Source organism: Diadema antillarum, unplaced genomic scaffold, assembly GCF_040938485.1.
Source record: "Diadema antillarum isolate AM-2024a unplaced genomic scaffold, OU_Dant_1.0 seq00001279_RagTag, whole genome shotgun sequence".
Taxonomy (NCBI): Eukaryota; Metazoa; Echinodermata; class Echinoidea; order Diadematoida; family Diadematidae; genus Diadema; species Diadema antillarum.
This window is the reverse complement of record NW_027272059.1, coordinates 883,754-907,138: the sequence shown is the minus strand read 5'-3', so window position 1 is coordinate 907,138 and position 23,385 is coordinate 883,754. Positions and strand designations below refer to the sequence as shown.

Sequence of the window (23,385 nt, the reverse complement as noted above, 5' to 3'; positions counted from 1 at the left end):
ATTATAACGGTCAACAGTTACTAGCTCATCTTACCCATCAGACTATGCAAGTAAGGATTGTAGAGACACCTACTCACTTTCCTGAAGAAATGCAACATTAGGCCCATTCACACACAAGATCCAAATTATTGGTTTTTGCATCAGGTAGCAAAGATTAATCTTTAAAAACATGATATTTTCATGAACTTGTCTCTGACTGATGAATAGCTTGATCTCTTACACAAAATTTTATCTGTTTCAGACAAATTATATGACCAAGAGTTATCAGTTTTTGCATCATGCAGCAAAAGAAAAAAAAACCCAAACCCTCTTTTTAATGTTATTTTAAGGTGTATGTGAAAAACCTTTTGGCTAATAAATATCTTAATCTCTTAGAAAAATTTTAATTGTTCGAAAGAGCTGTAGTAGCAGAGAAACAAAATGCATTAATCAATTTCCCCAAAGGCAAAAGACCTTCATTTCCATGTCAACAATGGTTTAGGTTTTGTATACCTGAGTGACTCACTGGACAAACATATCATTCATTCAATTCAGAGCTAAAATGTGACATTCATGAGAACACAATGCCTTCCAGCATTTCAAAGAAATTTGAAACCATTCAAACCTGGAGTGTGCTCATTCATATTTCGAACTGGCGTCTGTGCATTACCGTATGCCTCTCAGGACATGCTGTCTGACAATACAGTATTTGCATTGTGAGATATGTAAAGTGGTTTTTTTCTTCTGAAGTGGTCTCAATATCCAATTAAAAAATTCTGCATTGCAGTTTCAACTCTCACAAAACAAAAGCATTCATTAAAGACCCAAGGGTGTCCATTCCATTTCCAGTAGCTGAAATTCTACTAAAATCTACATCAATTAGCTAAAATTCAATCTTTAGAAAACAAGTCACCGCTTTACCTTTGTATCATTTCAGGGCACTTTTCAGTTAAAGCTCATTTACAGTTTTAGAGACAAATCAATGTATTTGAAAGTATAGTAGCCACATGTTGGCTATATATGACATGAAAATTCACATTCACACAAGACTTGCACATGTATACTGTACTTGAACTAAATGATGAAAATAATGATAAATTGTGTGCCCAAAAGTACCAGCACGGTATGGAAACATGAAGGGATCTAAGAAGAGCTGATCATATACACAGACATTGAAGGACTTCACTTTCATGTCATATACTAACAAAAATTTACGAGCTGATAATTTGCTTCATGAGACATCAAAAAGTGCAAATAGCTTTAGTAATGTTTCTTCAATTATTCTCATTTAAATAAAAATCCCACACTAGGCGTTTTCACATCAGCCCAATGTTTCGAAATAGCGCGCTCTTTTCTGACTTGGGAAATTGGAAAATATCTCGAGCTTGGATTTTTATCGGGCTGATGTGAAAACGCCTTCTGTTTCCAATCTGCTCTCATTATTCTGACTACATTACATCAAAAAAATATGCAGAATTCCACGTCTTCTTACATCATCTGATCTAAATAGCTTTTTTGCTATTCCTTTTGTTTGACTTTGTTCATTCCATGTCTCTCACTATAGTTACTCAATTTACGATTTTGAGTTTACCCGAAAGAATGAATACACCTTGACAGTTCATACTTACAGAGTAATCCGCGATGCACCTGCCTCTTTTAAGCTTAAATCCTATCCTCCTACACCTTATGTGCATCTCAGCTGAATAGATTCAAATGACATTTTAAATCCTGACAAATATAATGCAATAGGAAAACAATTCAACATCTCACTTTATTAAGAAACAGATTTCAAAACTGACAGAGAAAAGAAGTGTCATCTGACAGTGTTTTAAAAGCGAACTTAATCCTAATAGTGTAAATCTGAGAGGTTTTGTAAGCTTGATATAGCTATGGTGGCCTCAAAAGAACCTGACAGGATAAAAATCTTTATAACAATAAGACAGTCTAAAATAGCAACATAATTGTTCGAAGGAATACAAACACCGATTATCTATTAAACATAAAAACAACATGGAATAGTGATTTCGGTGCTGCTTAATAGATTATGGAAATGTGAATTAACACAATCCAAGCAATCAACAATATCTACACCTCTGTCAAAAAGCAGAATACATAAAATCTAAGGAGAATTTGAAATGAAAATAGCAAGACAACACTCTTGATCCTCTCCCCCCCCCCCCCTTCTTCTCTGTGGAGGTAGTTGGGGTATACAAACATGCTTTTAAATATTGACAAGTAAGAACAGTTTAAAGTTTATTTATTATGAGGAAAAATTTACTAGGGTTTTCAAATTTTGGCTTTAATGATCCCTCTCCAGCCCACTTGCCGATCAATAGATCTGACAATTTGACTTACAGCATTTATTAAAAGTTTAGAGGAAATTTGTTCATTATTGCACTGTCACTTTATTTGTAAGGAATGTCTTATCAAAATGACTTTGTTTTACTGTAACAGGATCAGGCTTTTCTGATATGTAACTTCACATATATATCGACTGACTTCACCGATATTTATTTGCATGTGACTTGTTGTTACCAGAGAGGAAGACAATATCCTGTCAGAGAGAACCCTACAAAAACTGTCACAGTTAGATTATACCTCTATACAGCATGCTACAAGATGAGATAAATGTACAGAAAATAGTTCCTATTTAACTTGCTCTCAGCTATTCCATCTCTTGTGGTAAAAGTTCTCATCTGAACATTGATTGTTTTTACCAGAGGTCGATCTACATAAAAGCCTCACAGAAAAACTCAAACAAGCTTCAAGGTTACCCTGCATCCAAATCTGCAATGGCCATAAACATGAACTTTAAGAACAGTATTTTCTTCTCTGATGCATTCCTTTTTTCTGCTAAATGCTTGCATTAACTTAACGGGGGGGGGGGGGGGGGGGGGGGAGTTCAGCGCAAGAAGCCAGAGATTTTACGGTGTAACCACTACCTTGATGTTGTTATTGTGGAAAGATTTTTTTAAAGATTAGTTTCAATATTTGATCACATTTCAAAAAAAATCAATGACTATTAGCATTTCTTAATAATCCAATACAATAACAACCAAATAAACGATGCACATTTAATGCACTATTAGTCTCAGTAAACATTTATATGACATTTGACCCATCATCACACCACATTCCCAGCATGCAAAGCACATATCCTTTTTTTTTTTTCACCACTGGCATCAATGTGGCAAACACAAACTGTGAAAGTAATCAAGTTCCTATTTTGGGTATTTGATGCAAGCCCTGTGCATGCAGCTGCAAATTTTAAATGAATTTCCACATTAACATAGAAGCTTGACAAGAAGAACTGCCGGGTAGCTCTGCTTTGTTACATTAAAGGACAAGTTCACCTTCATAAACATGTGGATTGAGTGAATGCAGCAATATTAGTAGAACACATCACTTAGAGTTTCAGGAAAATTGGACAACCTGTTCAAAAGTTATAAATTTGTGAAGTTTCTGCTCAGTCACTGCTGGATGAGAAGACTACTATGGCTTGTGGTGTCACATGTGTACAACGATATAAAGGAAACATAAAGAAAATTCACCATATTTTCACTTTTCTCACATAATAAAAGAAAGCTTGACTTGTCTCTTTCAGAAGGCGGGGGGGGGGGGGGGGGGGAATAATATTACCCTTAACATATGCCAGTGACAAGTCAAGGAAATGTGCACTTTTTTCAAAAAATAAAAAATATGTGAAAATATCTTTATATTTTCCTTATATTGTTGTACGCATGTGACGTCATACACTAGCTCTGTAGTCTTCTCATCCAGCAGTAACTGAGCAGACATTTTAAAAATTCATAACTTGTGAACGGATTGTCTGATTTTCCCCAAATTTTCACTGATGTGTTCTAATAATATTGCTGCATTCACTCATCCCACATGTACATGAAGGTGAACTTGTCCTTTAACCAGCCACCGAGGGCTGAGAAATGTCCCAGGCTAGGCCAGCTGCTCTGATGTAAGCACAGATCGTTATTTTTACTTGGTTGCAAACATCCAAGGTGTTATCACACAAACATCTGTTACATCGCTACATTTTAAACCCTAAACCTGTGAAATATCAATACAGCCTGTACCACAAACGTTCAAGAGTACAGGTCAGAATTGACCATGTGTGAGATGGTTTAGTAATCATGTTCATTTTTGGTTCCCAGCCCAAGTTCCAGACAGCAATTCCCTACAAACAAATAGAATGAAACAAACAAACAAACAAACAAACAAAAACAAATAACACCTATGATGCATGGAGTCACATTTCTGCACAGACATGCATCAAGCCAAAATAGCTTTACATATTGCTATGATATCAGTTTTCAGTCCTTTATACTTCAAAGCAACCTATTCTGTAGATTCAGTCGTATTTTGAAATTGGTGATTTTGCATTTTAATGTGGCATCATTCATACAATCTCTATAAAGACATCAATCCCTCTTTTGACATTCAAATAACAAATCCAAATGTAAGAAATTACAATTTCAGTACTGGTACACAGCAAGAGGCAGGAAACATTTTTAAACTGGTTCTGAATCACCTTTTTTTTCAGCTTGTGTGTAGTAAATGTTCTAAAGTACATTCTTTTTAGATATATTTCTAAGAACAAAACAATTCTGACCTACACCGAAATGTCAATTTCTGAAGAGGGTATTTTACTTCATTTCACTTTACTTCCACATACAAAACAACATTCATTGAAGTTTCAATTCATTATGTAAGAATATTCATCACGGGGGCCCAATAAAACCCTCCTAGGCTTTTGGGGGAAAGGCCCACAGTACATAAAGATAAACACACAACTTTCAATTCTTAAAATAGGGGTACAAAATATAAAAAATACAAATGGTACACAAACAACAAGGGGTAGAGTAAGGAGAAAGTTGCTATTTACAGAAAGTGCACCTGAAGTTATTTCTAAACTGCTGATTCAAGATGAACAAACACATAGATCCGTCAACCACACATTCTCTGTAATTTGATTAAGGCAAAAGAATTGTATATCCCAACATGAGACATGGTAACCTAATAGATGAGGGTGAAAGAAGAAAGAGTCATAGACCGGAGAGAATATTTCAGTAAGAGCAGGACTCAGCACTATGCATGCCTTCAGGCCTGTAAGGAATATCAACTGGGTGGAATTCGTGCTCAAGAAAAACATCTTATTTTTGTGAGGGCGTTGCATCTCCATATTTCATTCAGACAAGAAGAGATGCATGCCCGTCTCCCTGACGTCAAAGGATGCAGAGGCAGGGTCAGCATTACTGTGCGTCTCCACGGTTTCAATCCCACCCGGAAGAGCATGTACTCATTTTACACAAACAAGACTTTCCCCTTCTCCACATCAAGTTTGGTGTCATTCACACAACCATTCACAAAAATCACATCACCTTGCACTCATACTTGTTCACAATATTCCTGCACACTTTATCACAGGCAGACGGTTTGATATTCTCACACCCCACAGTAAAAGCATGAGAAGAGAGCTGTTAAAGTGTGTTTGATTACATGCTGTCATTGTTTCATTCATTCCAACAGGCATTCACAAGATAACGAGGAAACATGCAGTGATAATCTCTTAACACCACATGAATGACTGTTGTGTTGGATTTCCTTATGGATTATGGAGAGAGAGAAAAAGTCCTAACCCTTGAGAAGATATCTCAGGAGGCCTCCATGGAAAATGAATGCAGCAAAAAAGAGTACATTATCTAGTCTTTCATTTCAGACACTTAGGACATGGGGCCCCAGGAAGAACTGAACTTGCATTTTATCTGCAGTACAGCTAAATTTGAGTAATCCTGTTTCATTCATGTTATGTAAGTATGTCTACATATACTCTTTGTACCTCAGTTGATTGTTCAGACATGATTCAGAAATAAAACTAAATAACAACCAACTTTCCTTGTCAATAACAGCCACATGGTGAAGTACAACTTGTGATGCAGAAGCATAGGAAAAAGTCATGATTTCATTTCATTGGACACATGATAAAACATCAAAGCCAAATAGAGAACTTTTTCCAGGGTTGAAAACCCTTGCAGAACAAAAACCATACTGATGCACACTAGGTGATAGCAATAATGATAATATGTTTGTGGGAAACATCATATTCTGGTAAATCAGATTTTATTGGAAGCAAATTTTTTCATTTAAAAAAAAAAGGTTTTCTTAATTTTGCTGAAGACAAAAAAATACTACAAAATAATATGGGAGAATACTAGTTCCCAGCTCTCCTTTAGGATCATACGGTTTCCATGCACTACTGCACACAGCACTGACTGGTGCATTGGAGTGAGCCTTCAGGGGCAGAAGCCATATTAGCATCAAGTACAAATTTCTTTAATCAGCAAATTTTGCAGCAATACCAGTGTTCTGAAGAGCATTCCAAGAGAAATTTCCCTAATTGTATTACAGATTAAATGATGAGATTACAATAATCTCTTTACTTAATTACATCATTGCAGGTCTAACAATTACTGATAATTGCTGATAAATTTAACATGAAAATGGTTCTGACAAGACTATACCCAACTCACACTTATCAGCACACGCATGACACACTATCACGATGTAAACATCATACTAATTGTTTCATTAAAGTTCTCTTGATCCCGGATGAATCATTTTTGTTGTCAATATCATTACTTTGCTGATACTGTTATCATCATAATTAAATCTGATCATTTTGAATATGCTTCTGACTGTTACGAAAATTAGCTAATGTGATTATTTGATGAGTTGTAATTTACTTTACAGCAGAGAAAACATGACAATGTCCTTTCCCACCATGTTCATTTGATAATACAGTGCATTTTTACTATGCTATGGGAGGCGATATTTTCTGTGAGTTGTTAGTTTAAGGAATAGCAGTAGATTCAGGAAATATGTGGCATTATAGTAACTGAACTACACCCCTCTAACAAGCTCTTCCTCTTTGTAAATCACACACACACACACACACACACACACACACACACACACACACACACACACACACACACACACACATTAGACCTCCCTCTCTCTTAATTTGCAATTTTTCAAATAACTTTTATGAAAATCTGTATTTCAAATCCCTATTCATCATTTGTATCCCTTTATTTCCATTTCCCTATTTCACTCCATTTTTCTTCATCATTATGTTTCTTCAAGTATCATTATTCAGTAGCCATGTATTCTAGCCTCTGCTGCAATGTTCCTCAGCCCTTTTTTGTCATTTTAACTTCCTCACCCCCTCCCAGTCTCTCTATCTTTTTCTATTCCTTATACACTCTTTTCTCATATTATTCTCTCTCTCAGCAAAATTTGCTGTCCAAGTGTCATCCAGAATTGATGTGTAGTGATGATGCAGGTATCATGGTCTATTAAATTGACCATCACAAAGTGACCGCAGAGGATTCTGGGCGTCCACGCCTGCAAGCAATGGGTCAGTGATGGACAGAGCCAGCTACTGAGTGAAAAAAGAGCAATTTACTTCAGGGATTTGTAGTTGCTGTGTGAATGATTCACGATTCACGAATCATGCATTATCAATCAGCTTAAAAATCAAGATCTTAAACAGACAGGAATCTGTTTATTTTGCTCTTGCTTCTCCCACTTTTTGATACCCTTTTATCCAGCCAGTGGCAAAAGGGTGTTCAAGTTGAAGAAGTACACTATAGTCTCCATTGCTGCTAGTGTGTGTGAGAAATTTTGGTTAGTTAAATGCAATGAAAGCCTGTATCTTCATCTTACAAGTTGTACTTTAAAAGTCCTTGACTTTGGACATGCAGTGGCTGTTTATCTGCATCATGACAATTTACATTGATCTTATGTAAAACAAACAAACTCATTAGCCAAGATTACTTAAAAAGGGGGTGGGAAGGGGGGAAAAAAGAGCTTTAGGCAGACTTCAGTCAGACTCTGAGGTCCACATCTCAAACTGATGATTCTCACTGATCAAAACACTCCTAATCATATCCACAATGATACATTTGAAATGTCTCAGTATATTTTCATTCAACACCTTTAAGGGTAGAAAATAGACATTTAATGAATCCAACTGCTCTGAAACAAGACCCAAAAGGATACGCAGAAAAAAAAACCCCATACACACAATATATATATACCTGATCTAACTGTGTCAAAGGAAGCTTTCTTCACATTACACTTTGTCTATAATAATGTTCATTTTTCCCCTTTTCAATTTTACAACTGACATCTGAAAGACATTGTTGATGGGTTTCCTCAACTGGAGGATACATTCTAATTTTATCATCGAGGGACTGATTTTAAGAGCAGCTTCTCTTCCATGCCAGACTACCTTCATGTTTTTCTCATTACAAATATGGTACATCATCTCAAACTCTGTATGTCGGGCATCATAAGGACATTTTCACATGTTCATAACTTAACGGATACTACATTAGCAGTTGTTTGTGCATTAGGATCATCACAAATGTTTGATGTCACACATTTCACGTTGGAGCGCAACCAAAAATTTGATATCAATTTAATGCAGAATCCTATCGACGTCGACAAACATATGCATAAAACAGAAAGGATGAGCAAACAAGATCTTCTGTGCCTCATTTCCTCTCATTCTAAACAGTGATATTTTGGAGAAAATATCACGCTCCTCATACAAATTGGGGGAACATCATCACAATCTAGAATCAATCAGCTCCTACTGTACAAGCCAAGTCTCACATGTTCACAGATGCTCATAACGGTGAAGACTAGAAACATAAAACAAAATAAAAATGCTGGGAGGTTGAAATGTTAAAAAAAAACTTGAAATCTCTTCTTGCAATCAATACTCTACATTATTATACTTTTCTGAGGCAATCTCCTTCTAATTGGATGTAGAATTCCTAATTTACAATCATTTTCTATTGACTGTAATTTTCCACTTGCATCAAGTCACAGACACTGATATAAATCAATACCCACTAAATCATGTTTACTGTAAAATGCCTTCATGATATGCCGCATAGGCAACATTGATGAGATAATGTTCAATTTTAATCTCTGACTATGATCTGAAGACTGATGGAAAATGTTTCACAATGTAGTTCTGATAACAAGGGATGCAGGACTGATTTGTGTCTATGATACACATTTGTACAATGGGCTGTAAACCAAGCTCATGAAAACTGATGAATCCTTTCATTCTATGACATGTTAAGAGTTCAAATCTATTAACAACCTTTTTCTCTAATCTTTTGAAATATGTACAATTTGTGTAATTCTTCTAGTGGAACTTCTATGGGAAGCAATAATAACTGGTAGTTTGATGAAGAAATACACTGTACATCATCAGTAAAGGTTTGTAGGGTCACCATCTTGATATATGTGTATAACGACGTATGGCTTGCTATTAGATTTGATATCACATAAGTTGTACACTGCACAACATAAAGATGCTTTGCATAAAATCTTGCTGACTTAGAAACTCTCAATATTCATTCCCAGGCTAGCAGTCTGACTGACATCATCATATTAATATTTCTGACTACATCATGGTGAAATAATGCTATCCAGCACAAAACCATTCTGTCTCCACACAAAATAAAAGAATACAAAGAAAAAACATGGCAATAATGAAAACAAGGTCCCTGCTATCTGTTTCCATGCTGTAAAGTATGATTTTTATTGATGACTGAACACAAGGATTGTCTCGAGACGATGCCATGAGACCTATTTGGCTTACATTTGTTACTCCCCTGTGATAGCTTGCCAAGCAAAGCTCCCCTTTGCCAGGTCCTCATAGATACATTAAGGTTACACATAATCCTGCATTCAGCAAATCCTGCACTTCTTGCAAAGAACTTGGCGATCCAGTCCTCCCACACAGACACTGTCACGGGGCCTCCCTCTTATGTGCATTTCCCGATAATTCAAAATTCAACCTCTGTGACATAAAAGAGTGTGCCTGAGTCACGCCACATTCTAGTAATGTCTGCATACAGCATCAGAGCATTGCACACACAATGGGCAGTCCTTCCAAACATAGTGAATAACTCATGAGAACATTACAGCAGCAACAAGTGCACTCATGAGGCGAAGATAATCCTTAGAGGGATTGAATACATAGTAGATAAAAAGCACAAAGGAGAAATAACACATGGTCGTAATGGTGAACAATGTGAAAACAGAGATCTATATTGTTGATGAGTGATTACATTGTGATGTTGACTTGTATGTAGCTTTACTTTGAGCTATGAAGTAAATAACAATTATATAACTGTGAAATAGATTTTTCTGCACTACCCATACTACTACAATCATCTGATAATTGATTTTTTTTTTCATTACATTCATTATTTACAGCTCCAGGCAACTTGGATAGAATTTCAAAGATGTTTTTTTTAAAGGGGAAAAAAGAACAAATGATTTATACTGATCCAAATGTGCGAGATCCAACTTCATTTTATGTTCTATCCATATGATTTTTTCAATACAACATGAATACAAAACTGTAGGTGTTGTGTTGGAGTCTTAATATGACACAGACTAGCATTCAATCTAAAGAGGACTTTAGGGGGAAAAGCTCTTAGAGCTCGCTGCTCCAGTTTCAACTGCATTTCATTTTTCATAACAAGTGCATCAGACAGCGTATTAACACTCTAGGGTTCTGCACATGTTTCAAGTACAGCATCATTAGATCCACCAGACAAAGCCTTGAGCATCATGGACCTTTTGTTGAGCCAAAACCAAATGAGATACATGGGCTACCATAGAATCAACATTACCAATTAGTTTAATGACTCCAAATCTACTGAAGATATCTCCTAAACTAGATCAGACGGTCATCATTACTTTAGTTACAACAATTGATAGATATATCACAGCTGGATTGGTTGTTACCTAGCTGTTGCCATAGTAACTGCCATAGAATTATGGGTTGCCGCAGTTTAGCAGTCTTTGATTCAGCCAGGCCTAAGTGGCATCAGCATGCCAACACATATTCCACTCAGCCTAGTCTTACCCACAGTCACTCAGACTGATGCAAAATGGTTTAACCACATTAGCAATAACGGCCATTTTGTGGCCCTACTCATATCTTACAGGGTTATAATTTCACATGAATGCAGGTCTCCAAGTACTTTACACACCATACATTTTGCAAGTATATTAATATTTCACAAATTCACGCAATTTTGGAAGAGGATTAATTTGTGATCATAAACTACACTGGTAAAATGATTAAAAAAAATATATCATTCCTTTTCAAGAAAAAATTTAGCAACTCCCCCATTGTGGAAAAAGCATACAACACATTTATTTTGTTTTACTGGAGACAATTTTTTTGAATTGTTAAATTCATGAATTTTGGTCAACTTGCAAATTCGATGAAAATGTCATTAACATACCATGCATTGGACCGACAGAAAGTAAAACTCAATCTTCCTACTAAAGGGGATGTTCATGACTTTCATAATTTCACATCATGTATACATAAATTGACAACTCTGTGTATAGAATTGTGGTCCTTGAGCAGAGAAAGCAATACTCTGATAAACCCAAAACAAATTACACTGAACAAGGATGACATAAGAGGCTCACACATTTTAAAAATGTACGGTACAAATGTAATCCATTACAATACCATTTGCTTATGGTTCACCTGGCTGTAGAATTTATACATGCTTTCTTCCTTTGCATCCAATCATGCATTCTTATGGTGAAGCTGCCATGTCATCGTCCTTGGTCATTGTGATTTGTTATAAATTTTGAAGACATTTTTTGTTCCTCATCCCAATCACTATAAATTCTGAAACTCTGCACGGAGTATAACCAATTTATAGTTGTTCAAATGTAAAAGCATGAAACTCACCTGGAGGTATTTTTTAAGGTGTAGGGGTTTGTAAAGTAGACATAATCAGTTGGTGCACAGAAATCTGTTTGACTGTTTCCATTACAAAAAAAGTCATATCTTCATTTGAAGATGATTGCTATAGAGTTCAGTTAAAAAGCTACATTTAGATCAAAAGGTGGGGGTTAAATGTAGATAGGTCCACAAACAATGCAAACTGGATGACAAATACCAAGAAGATGTATTATAATCCTTTCTTGAGCTCCTAGCACAGGTGAGTTAAAATAAACTAAATGCCTGTAAAAGACACACTTTTTTCTATCTCAAGTATCCACATCAAAAGTAAAGAATGTTTTGGTTGTATCTACAGATCACTGTCTGCTCTTTTACATGATTATCTTCTTGACATACAAGACTGCATGTCATATGATGTCCACTCATTTTCTTCACAAGCATGGGCAGATATATGGTAATGTACTACACAGGGATTCCCAACATGATAACACCAAAAGCTGACTGCAATAGGCATTATCCTCAACCTGGCTGATTCGTTTATGAGCTTGTCCCTGATTAGGCCAGGCAGCTGGGAGATATTTCAGACTCCGGGCTTTACGGACACATAGCCATCACATAACCTGATCTCAAGGCTAAAGTCAGTCTTTTTTCCCTTCCCTGGATACCTGTCAATTTCAATAAAGGAATCCATCTATGGAGAGACTATCTCTCAAGTTCAGCAGCTATGTATGACTAGCCAGTGTAAGGCATTCATCATGTAGCGGGAACAATTGTTTCTCAAGACTGTTTGAATGCAGCCTAAATAGCAACATACTGGCATGTCGGTGCAGAGATCTTAGTCTGGAAGACAGGCTAGCCATCACTGTCACTGGAATGAAGTGAAACCTACATGTGGCCGGTACATGCAATCATGTCAGGGACTGCCAAGAAAGCTCCCCCTCCTGAACCCAAGATAAACAGGAAAACTAATGAAAAGGGGCATAACATTATGGCACGTGCTGATCAGAACCATTTCCCCAGTGACGTGTCGTGTCATTTTGAAGGCAAGATGGGATTTAAGGATGTCAAAATCTGTAACTAAAGCCAGCAGATCTAGTCCTTAGTCAGACTATGTACTCTAAAATAACAGGCTAAAAACTGTCAGTATCGTGAAATGCTCATGTACCGTGAAGAAGAGTGAAAAGTTCATGTGCACTTTACAATTCATAACCAACTCATTGCACTGAAATCTCTTCTTCTTTTTCTCTTCCTCCTCTTTGTCTGTTTTTATTTCTGTCTTTCAGTACACCATCCCTCTTTCTTTCCTTTTCAAATTGGCTGTTCTCCACATCAGGGATGGTCATTGGTATTCTGAAAATCTTCCTAAGTTTCTTCCTAAGTCTGAAAGTTAGGAAGTGCCTACGAAAGACAGAATTGGTATTCTGAAATTTCTTCCGAGGAACTTCTTAATACAAATTAGGCCATCCCTATTCCCACCCATATCCTTTCTTCAGCAAATATGAAATGCCGTATCACAAGGAACGAACCAATGACAATCGCATATTATTATGATGTAAGGTTAAATACATGTGCGCACGGCATGCCCCCTTTCTCACGCACATATCGCGCATCAAAGTACATGTTGCGCGCAGTGAATGACAAGCGCCTATCACAATGATTTCTAGCTTGCCATATCCTAACAACGTACTTAGGACAGGGGTGGGACTTTCCTAAATATCTTCCCAAAATTCTTTCCTAAGTGCATGCTAGAATACCAACTTCTTCCTAAGTCAGAAGTTTGCATATCTCATCCTCATTTGCATATCTTTGTAAGCTTCTTCCTAAGTTTAGGAAAAAGGTTAGGAAGACACTTAGGAAGAAACTTTGGAAATTTTCATAATACCATTTAGGAAAAAAACCCTGACTTCGGAAGAATTTCTTCCCAGAAAGGATTTCAGAATACCACCCCAGAAGAATAATCTTTTCCATTTTTTTTTTCCACTCATCTTACCCCTACCTTTCCCTCATGTTTTTCTCATGAAAGGTTTTTACTGGTGCCATCCCCTCGGAAATGCCTGTGCTTGGCATTATATTTTCACTTTGTGACAGCTGGACAGAAATTTGTTCACATGTGACCCAAATATTACATGATCAACATATAACTCTATGCATATCCCAGGGAGTTCAAACTGAAAATAGAAATGGCTTTTTACAAAATAAAAGCGCACATACTGGCACGGAAAAGAGGTGAACCTAAATATATTAAAATAAAATATTGATTTCATGAAAAGTAAATATCAGAAATATTCTCACCTATTCATCACATGCCTCCTAGGAAAATGCTTTCCATAGCTGCCTCAAGGTACCTGGCTTTCAACAGCTTTCTACAGACCTGAAGAGGAAGAAAAATGTTACATTACTACACAACGTCAATTCACTCTGTGCTCTCTGTAAATTCATATGCAATGCCTCAGTCCAACAAAACACTAAAAAGCTTTGTTGAATTGAAAATTGCTCTATTTATTTACTCTCAGCCATAATTTTTTCTAAAATCAAAGATTCTACCTCATATCGCGATTGAGCATTTCTCCCAAATCACCAGAGATGTTCAAACTTTGGCAACTTAAGGTAAAAGTGCTTTTTTTTTTTTGGGGGGGGGGGGGGGAATGGAGTTGTAAGTTCATTCTTTACCAGTATATTTATAATGACAAATTGTTGTGAAATAACTCTAGAATCCACCTAAAAAAGAACACATTATGAGAATGTCATACTCTTCATTTTGATCAAAATAGTAAGAAAGTTGTTCTACTATCACAGAATAAAATCTCATGGGGTGTAGAGATCTTTGAGAAACAGAATACCTCACACTCTATACCACAGAAAAAAAAAAGAACTGTGGTCTCATTCCATGTTGCATAATGTGGACATCCATTTTCTCCAGACGATATACACTCATGTTGTGTGTGATGTTCATGCATTCTGGCTGGGTGACAAGGTGAATCAAGCTTACATCAAATGCCATCCATCATCACCATATGAAGGAGGTGACTTGGTCGTCATGCAACGTGATCTCAGGCATCACTCCACTTCCTCCGAAGAGACCATCACACATACACACACACACACACACACACACACACACACACACACACAAGATTACAATAATGCAAGATTGGTGAGGGCTGTTCATGGCCTGGAATTAATGTACCTGTCCATATCGACATGTGACCATGCACACTCAATGGCCTAAAATCTGAGTGTGAAAAGTAATGTGATATATAGCATATGTATTGATGGAGGAGTTGGACAAGAATGTTGCCAATTTTCATTTTAATCTGAAAGTTATCCTTCATAAAAAGTAAAATGAAATTCGTATTTAAAAGATTATCAAAGTACACACCGTATAAACTGGCCAAAAAAAATTACAGATGCATTCATAGTACATACACACACACACACACGCGCGCGCACACACACACACACACATTCAAATCAGCTCTATTATTTCTGCACACCTGTAGTATTACTTCCTTCCCCATCACACCATTATGACGAAAAATTGCTGGAATTATTTGATTCCATCAGAAGTTAACCACTTGCTTTCCCTTGCAACTGAAACCTTCCTTGAATGGTCATTGGTGATCTATGAAGACCAGAGATGAATGGGGCGCATCAGTGAACGGGGGGGGGGGGGGGGGGGGGGGGGGGAAGGGGCAGAGACTGGAAGAAAATCCTCATTATTGGCTCCAGCATTCTTCTCCACCAATCCCTGGTATCGCGGAAAAGTGCAGAGTCCCGGAATTTAAATCAGGGTGTTTCCGGCATTATTTTGTGGAGCTCCTCCCGCAGGGATCGTGTCTGCATTCCCAGGGGATGTGCTTCATAACATAGCAAGCAGCTCCAATTCGGTGGGTGCAAATGAGGTGATAATTGTGGCCAAGGCGGACACTGCATATCTGTTTAATTTGATTGGGATTGCACAAGACGCCAGTGGCTTATTGCCAGGTGCACAGTGGGTCTTCACTTGAGATGCCTGCTTTCTCTCTGGAGGAATAGAGAGAGATGGAGAGAGAAATAGAAAGAATCTGGGAATAAGATGGATGAGATCGACAGAGAAGGAAGAGAGAGAGAGAGAGAGGTACAGTGCATACTACAAGAGTCGAGAGAGTTAAAGGCCATGAAGACATCTTTTTCCTGATTGCATTCACAGACCAGCAAGTCACTTGTTGCACAGGAAATGGAAAATAACACAATTCCTTTTTTCTTTTGACCGCTGATATCAAGTAACTTGTTGAAAAGGTAGCGAACAAAACTGTACATAAAGTACAAGAGTATAAGATATAAATCAGCTCAGTACTTGATTTGGAAACAAATTTCCAACTTGATTTGGAAACAAAAACAAAAACTGAATAGACACATTTTGTAGTTTGGCATATCTGTGAATTTGACCCTATCAACAAGGGCCCCAGGGCTGGAAATAAGCTGGAAATAAAGGATGAGTTTTGTCATTTTGCCACGACTATAGATCTCCTGGAGGAATCAAGCGCAGCGGGAGATTACCTAGATTTCATCCTCCCTATGTTCCCATTCTATAGCAACTTAATATTGCACAATGAGCATTAGCGAAGAACAAGGTGGGACAGAGCCATAACCTAGTTGTCCACTCACATGTTTGTATTCCTCTTCTGATGTTTGCCCCTTTTCCCCTCTGATATTTGATCCAGCTTTACCCATTCAACTACCCCTGACAAGTGTGCCTGGCAGCAGGAGGCTGTCGAGGATTAATGATTCAATATTTGATCAGGCTTCAGCGGCTAAACAGACAAACAGACACACAAACACACTTGCCGGGGAGGAGAGAGAAAGCATCAATCATTCAGCCTTTAACAGAGTCATGCAAGGTGCGGGTAGAACACACCCAGATATGTTGGAAATTGTACTTAAAGGGGAAATCCAGTCCAAATATAAGTTAGTCTGATAAGAAAGAGTAAAATATTATGAGTTCAACAGTATAAATTTGATCGAAATCAGATGAAAAATAAGGGAGTTATGACATTTTGAAGTTTCGCTATTTTGGGGGGAAACAGTTCTTGAACAGTCAATATGAATATGCAAATAGCAAGTGAGCATGTCATTCCCTCACAACTTCCCATACAGTTTGTACATAAAAATATTGAAATTTCCTGGTTTTCATTCAAACGCCATTATGCCCGAGGCTCAAATCCTCATATATCTAAGTGATCACTATTCTGAAGTTATTAAACCAGGAATAACGTCATATTTCAAGACTTCAATGGCAGAAACATTGAATTTTTGTCATTTTTTTTTTGTACACGATCAATGCAAAATTGTGAGGGGATGACATGGTTAGCTCACTCATTTGCATATTCATACTCACTGTACAAGAACTGTTTTGGAGAAATTATGAAAACTTCAAAATTTCATAACATCCTTATTTTTCATCCAATCTTAGTCAAATTTATACTGTTAAACTCATAAAATTTTACTCTTTTTTTATCAGACTAACTTATATTTGGACTGAATTTCCTCTTTAATAGTATGAACAGAAGTGTCTTTGATCTCCTGTAACATCTAATTTGGAAATGCAATTGAAAACAATATGCCTCATCTATCTTCATGAGTACTATCAACAATGGACATGGACTCGATCTACAGTAGATGATAAATTACAGAATCATCATCATATCTATTCACGACATAAAATATGTACCTTGTGTATGTCAGTACAACGAGTATCACGTTATGTGAACTGCCTTGTTTGTACGAATTGTACGAGTATCACTAATGTTTGTCTTAAACTACTACCATTTTCACTGGTAATTATACTCCACAGGCAGTTAATGATATTTTCAAGTTTAGGTCAGGGGTTGCAGAACCAAAGGGGGGGGGGGGGCAAAATCAGAAGAAAAAAAATGTATTGGAAAAAGAAATAACAACACCTATGACTTGCTGTACGTTCTGTTCTTAGATTAGGGGTATTATTGACCCTTGAACCCCATAGACACCCTCACCCTCAAAAAAATATATATATACTGCTGCCCTTATAAGTAATGGTTTACTTAAGAACTGTTGCACAGGTAAAACCACAGTCTAAGAAGTATGTCAGATTTCAACAAAATGGAGGGATGTTATGTCACATCAAAGCTTTCATGCTAAATAGAAAGTGAATATAGGATAATTAGCATGAATCAACTTGTAGCTCTTCTGTTCAAATGCACAGCCTTTAAACATTCTTTTATTAACTGAATCCTGTCAAGTAATAAGTAACAGTCATTTTGTTAGTTTCATTCACAATAGAAATGCCACTATTAAAGTAGCATATCACAACAGGTCAGCTACTTGTTGCTTCAAACGCAATCATTATCTTTGCATTCACAGAGTCACATATGTAGAATTTATAACGATTCACAAACAATGTCCGACCACCCTGCTCTGGTTCTATACAATCTTATTTTCTTTCTGAAATCCTCAGACTCTCTGGACCTCACAGAAGATCTGAAATTCCCAAGTTATTTAGCCTTTTCAGTGTAAACAAAGCAGGAGGCAGGCCATCTTGAAATATCCATCACTTGCAGGCGGTAATCACACGATACCCCAGCATCTTGCTCCTCAAAGTGAAAGTAAACAGACTGGATAAAGGGCAATCGCTCATCCTGTGTTAAGGGATGAGTAAAAGTGAGACAAACATTAGGAAGAAGAGGCAGGCTTGGAAGACAAGAGGTGATCTGCTCCCTGAAGAAAAGGCTGAGTTGATACAGCATCACGACCTGCCAATCCAAGCCATTTTCTCAACTCGTGCAAACATCATCTCTGTATTAATTGGCTATTATGTGACGTTCATGCTCAACAAATTTGATAGAGCTGCAATTCCCTAATTTCAAACATTTACAATCTTAGCATGTTTAGTGAATAGTTATACCTGCTAATCAAAAAATGATCACTTTCTCGCAAAATTGAGACTCCCAGCATCAACTCAAGCAATGAATTGCTGGGATGAGTATATCATCTTTATTGCTGACAGTCTGATTGTCAGTGACCAGAAAGGAGAAGCAGAGTGAAAGACAACCTGAAGTACATACTTTGTAGATGCCTGCCACTCAGTTAGGTGCTATAGGAGACTCATTACCCTTCAGGGATTGGAGAGAGTTTAGTGGCTCCATATTGCGAGTGGATATTAGTATAGAGTATGTTAAGTTATATACAGATTTGATACTGCAAACTTGATGTTGGTATTGTATTATTATTATTATGTGTTTATTTGCATGTATGTGTTCATGCAGGGCCTCCAAGAACAATCAGTGTTTAACCCACTGATGGAGCCACCCTGTGAAAATAAAACATATAAATAAATAAATAAATAAATAAATAAATAAATAAAAAGGTACCCCACCAGGGTGAAAGCATCTTGGAGATGCCTCCTCATCTCTAACTAGGAACAACCTGCTGGGGTGCAGTTATCAGCTTTCCCATGTTTGAAACAAATTTCAATACCCACTATCAAAACGCATTTGCAAAGGCCTTTCAGATTGTGTTTCTCGAGTTGTTGCGTTTATCGATTATTGTGAGTCGAGGGGGAGGCCTTGTCACTGTGCAGCTCCACTGAGCAGTTTGACCCAAGGAGCAGAGATTGTGTAGTTTGCAGTGGTTGGCATGGGCAGGCATGAGCTATAAACACATTTCAAAATGACTTTGCATTTATCATCTCTAAAGAAATGCATTTATGGCTAAAATGCATTTGCGATCACACTTTTTTAGGCATTTCAGAAATGCATCTCAAACCCCACAATCAAAACAGCTTTGGTGTATCAAGTGCTCAAAATTCCATGAAAGTTGTTTGGAAACATTTATTCTATGTCAGAAGTGATTTGATAATGCACTCATAGATCCAAAGAGGCAAGAAATGCAAAAATCAGAAGAAGCCATGGTATGAATATTGCCTTAATTGATTTGTACTTGTACAATAAGGTCACACTAAAAGCAGGTGACACAATACCTTTCAGTCTCAGGATTCAAAACTATCATATAAATTGCTATAATTTTCACTAAAAAATTGCATTAAACTAGTTACGCATTGAATAAAATTGATTCTAGGTTAACATTTTCTTGATAAGAAAGTAGTTCTGCATTACAGCACTAGGACAGCAACAGATGCTGAAAATGTAAACACAATCAACCATACAACAAAAATGTCTTAATGATTATGAAATGTCTGTAAATCATCAAAACTTGGCATTAAGATGGGCACCTCAACAAAACGTCTTGAAATCATCAAACCAGGATTGCTTTAAAGGAGAAATCTAGATTGGTTAAAAGTTAGTTTAAACACAAAGAACAAAAGTTTATAAACACAACAGTGAAAATTCAATAAAAATCTGATAAAAATTAGGAAGTTTTCACTCATTTTGCAAAGCAGTTCTCTAACAGTCAATATGAGAATGCAAATGAGTGAGCCAATGATGTCATCACCTCACAATTTTCCACCTGATCATGTATGAAAAAACTGACAAAAATTAAATGTTTCTGTTTTTACATTGTTAAACACAATGTCATACCTAGATGAATAAATTCATATGATCAGTCATGATTCACAATTTCATCACTTCTTTAAAGGCATTAGAACATCTGTAAATTTGTTATACTGGGTTCAGAGATATAGAATTTATAGTGATTTGGATAAGGAAAAAGATATTTTTTTTAATTCATAACAAATCACTGTGAATAAGGATGATGACATAGTAGCCTCACATAAGAATGCATGATTGAATGGTCATGGAAGCAGAACAAAAGATGAAAGCATGCATTAATTCTATACCTACAATGTGTAGTAGGTAAACTTGTTAAGCAAGTGGCATTGTCATTGATTTACATTGCTTCATTACTGGAATATGTGAGCCTTCTATGTCATCATCCTTGTTCAGTGTACTTCATTTTGGGTTTTTCAGAGTATTGGTTTCTCTGCTGAAGGACCATAATTCCACAAATCTATCCATGGCACTATCAATCTATGTACCGCATAATGTAAAATTACATTAATCATTTGGAATTCCCTTTTAATCTTAATACAATTTTAATCAACTTTTCACTGTTGTACTTGCAAAATTTCCTCTTTCTTTTCAGACTAACTTTTAACTGGTCTGCGGTTTTCTCCTGGAAAAAATAATCAAAAACATGAACACATGAACATATAAAATGGGTGAGACATTTCCATCGGACTAATTCTGCTAATGAAGGGATGCACAAAAGAAAACACACTGAGACAGTTCTGGATTCCCCTACAAGGACGGCTAAAGGACATCACTTTGGTTGTTGTTTTTGGTCTGAAACGTCATTCAGTTGCTTCGTTTGTATGACCCACATTCCAAAAGTCATATGGCCCACTAATCCTCCACCCCACCCCTCCCATCCCATCCCAGCAAGATTGATTATTTATTTCATCTGCTGCTCTCTTGCTCTCATAAAAAAGACAAGCCACATCGCAATTAGGTTAATGGGATCTCTAAGCATGACAGGTGCACACATAAAACATGTAAAGGATTGATTTGAAATCAGAGGGGTCATCATCAGGAAATAACAAGTGCTGCTAATGCATTAGATTTGGGATTATTCTCTCCTTACTTGATGTCCATTTTTTTCAAGAAGCAAATGCAACAAAGATCACTGTAAATACTTAGGAATATTTTCATTAGCAGCATGTCAGTGATGGGAAATTATTTATCACATCCAGCAAGGAAAAAAAAAATAGGTTAGAAAGAAATGAATAATGAAGCCCTTAGATTTAAGTTCATAATGCATCAGAGATGAAGCTAACATCATTCTGAATAAACAGGAAATAATGGCATGTTTCCTTTTTTATCACCTCCACATGCCCCAGTTTGATTTGCTGAACATTGTTTTGTTTTGTGTGTATACACTCGCATCAAATCTGCACTACACATCCTTTTATTAAAGCTACGAAGAATCTCTTCATGAAATTCAATCTAGCCCAAGATGTTATTTGCCTTGTTTCATCAAAATGCATCCCTGGGTCACGAGTCTGACAAGGCTGTGGATAGAAAGAATACACTATATACCACCATCATGAGGCCAATAGAAATTTGCCTAAATTTATTGAATTGATCTCACGCTCCGGCTAAATAAGCTCTAACAGAACTAAAGTGCATAAACACACACACAAACAAATCAAATCTGGTGAGTTTGGGGGTGATATTTGCTACCTTAATTTTGACCACGGGTTACTGCTGGCCAAATATTATCAGGTAATTCCCATTCGATGAACACTGATATCATCAATGTTTCTTGCTTACAGCTTTATATCAACAGATGGCTGATAGAAAAATGTACTGAAAGCCTGCACTCTGTGGGAGACTAGTATAGATATCTCATTAATTCTACGAGATATCACTCCAGAGAAAGCTTAATTTATTTGCATATTCAGACTCTACTATAAAGATGTTTGTCATCTCTCTCTGTCTGCCTCTGTTCCCTTATCATCTCAGATCTGATTACAGATATAGTCTGAGGATCTACTTACTCTTTTTAAGTCTTTTGGCCCTCACTTACGCATAAGTTGCACGGAAAAGAAATCACCTAGTGAAATTTGTAAACTTTGCATTTCTACTCAGGTCATACTCTGATGATGTGTGAAGAATTTGAAACCAACGTCATAGTTTCATCACAGTACCCATTTACACTAAAGTTGATTGACAATTACATGCCAAGGTAAAAGAAAATGTACGCAGGGGCAGAGTTAGTCAGTGTGTACAGTATACCAGTAACTTCACTTTGAATAATGTCACCTGTCAATTGTGCATGAAAGTCTGGACAGAGCCTTGTGTATGTTTATCCTCAATCCCTTCATGTTCCATTACATACATTGCTCATGATTGTTGCAGAAGTTGCTCGCTGCGGTTCACTCTGTGGTTACCTGAGCCAAGTTGAGGTTTGGGCGAACATAGAGACTTCCGATCTGTTGATCCCTCTGTTAGGCTGGGAAAGACACCCACTACTTATCTTATAACCAACAACTGTTTGTGACAGGGTGAGTCAGTGAACAGTATTTATATGCAACCAGTGAACTACTGTATCTACAGGTGCATAAGCTTATAGCTCGTTCACAAACAAATCTTCAAATATGACACATTTACCATCCAATCAGAAAGCTATGATAGAAGAGGCAATGTTTACATTTCATTTACATGGCACAAATGCCACATTGGCTAGATTAGTCCAGGGAGGTGTTACAGAGATGGAGTGGCAACTCTCCTTAATTCATGCAAACACATGTTTGGGTTCAAGGCGTTACAATGGGATGTCTAGCATTCCACTACCCTTTTAAGTCATGCTTGGCACCACTCTAGTTGCAAGACGAAGTTCGGAGACGAAGAACGCATTTCACCTTTCGTTGAATTACAAGCTTTATTTCACTGTAGAATTTTTAATGAAATACTCGAATTGATTTTGAATAGTTTAGGAAAGAATTCAATATTATAAACATGTATTTTTAGTTTCTTTGTAATGCGCAAATCGAAATGAAATGAAAATTAGGCCCTCTTAAAAACGTAATATTTTTCTAGAATGCGCACATTTCT

General features: G+C 36.9%; 1 protein-coding gene across 1 annotated transcript in view; it reads right to left on the bottom strand.

Annotated features, from left to right (window-relative positions):
* LOC139745602 (protein dispatched homolog 1-like) overlaps positions 1-23,385 on the bottom strand; it is a 111,608-nt gene that overhangs the window by 81,047 nt on the left and 7,176 nt on the right. Inside the window, exon 2 of the mRNA XM_071655996.1 lies at positions 14,090-14,168. The gene's annotated coding sequence lies outside the window, so the exon portion shown is untranslated. The remainder of the gene's footprint in view (positions 1-14,089; positions 14,169-23,385) is intronic.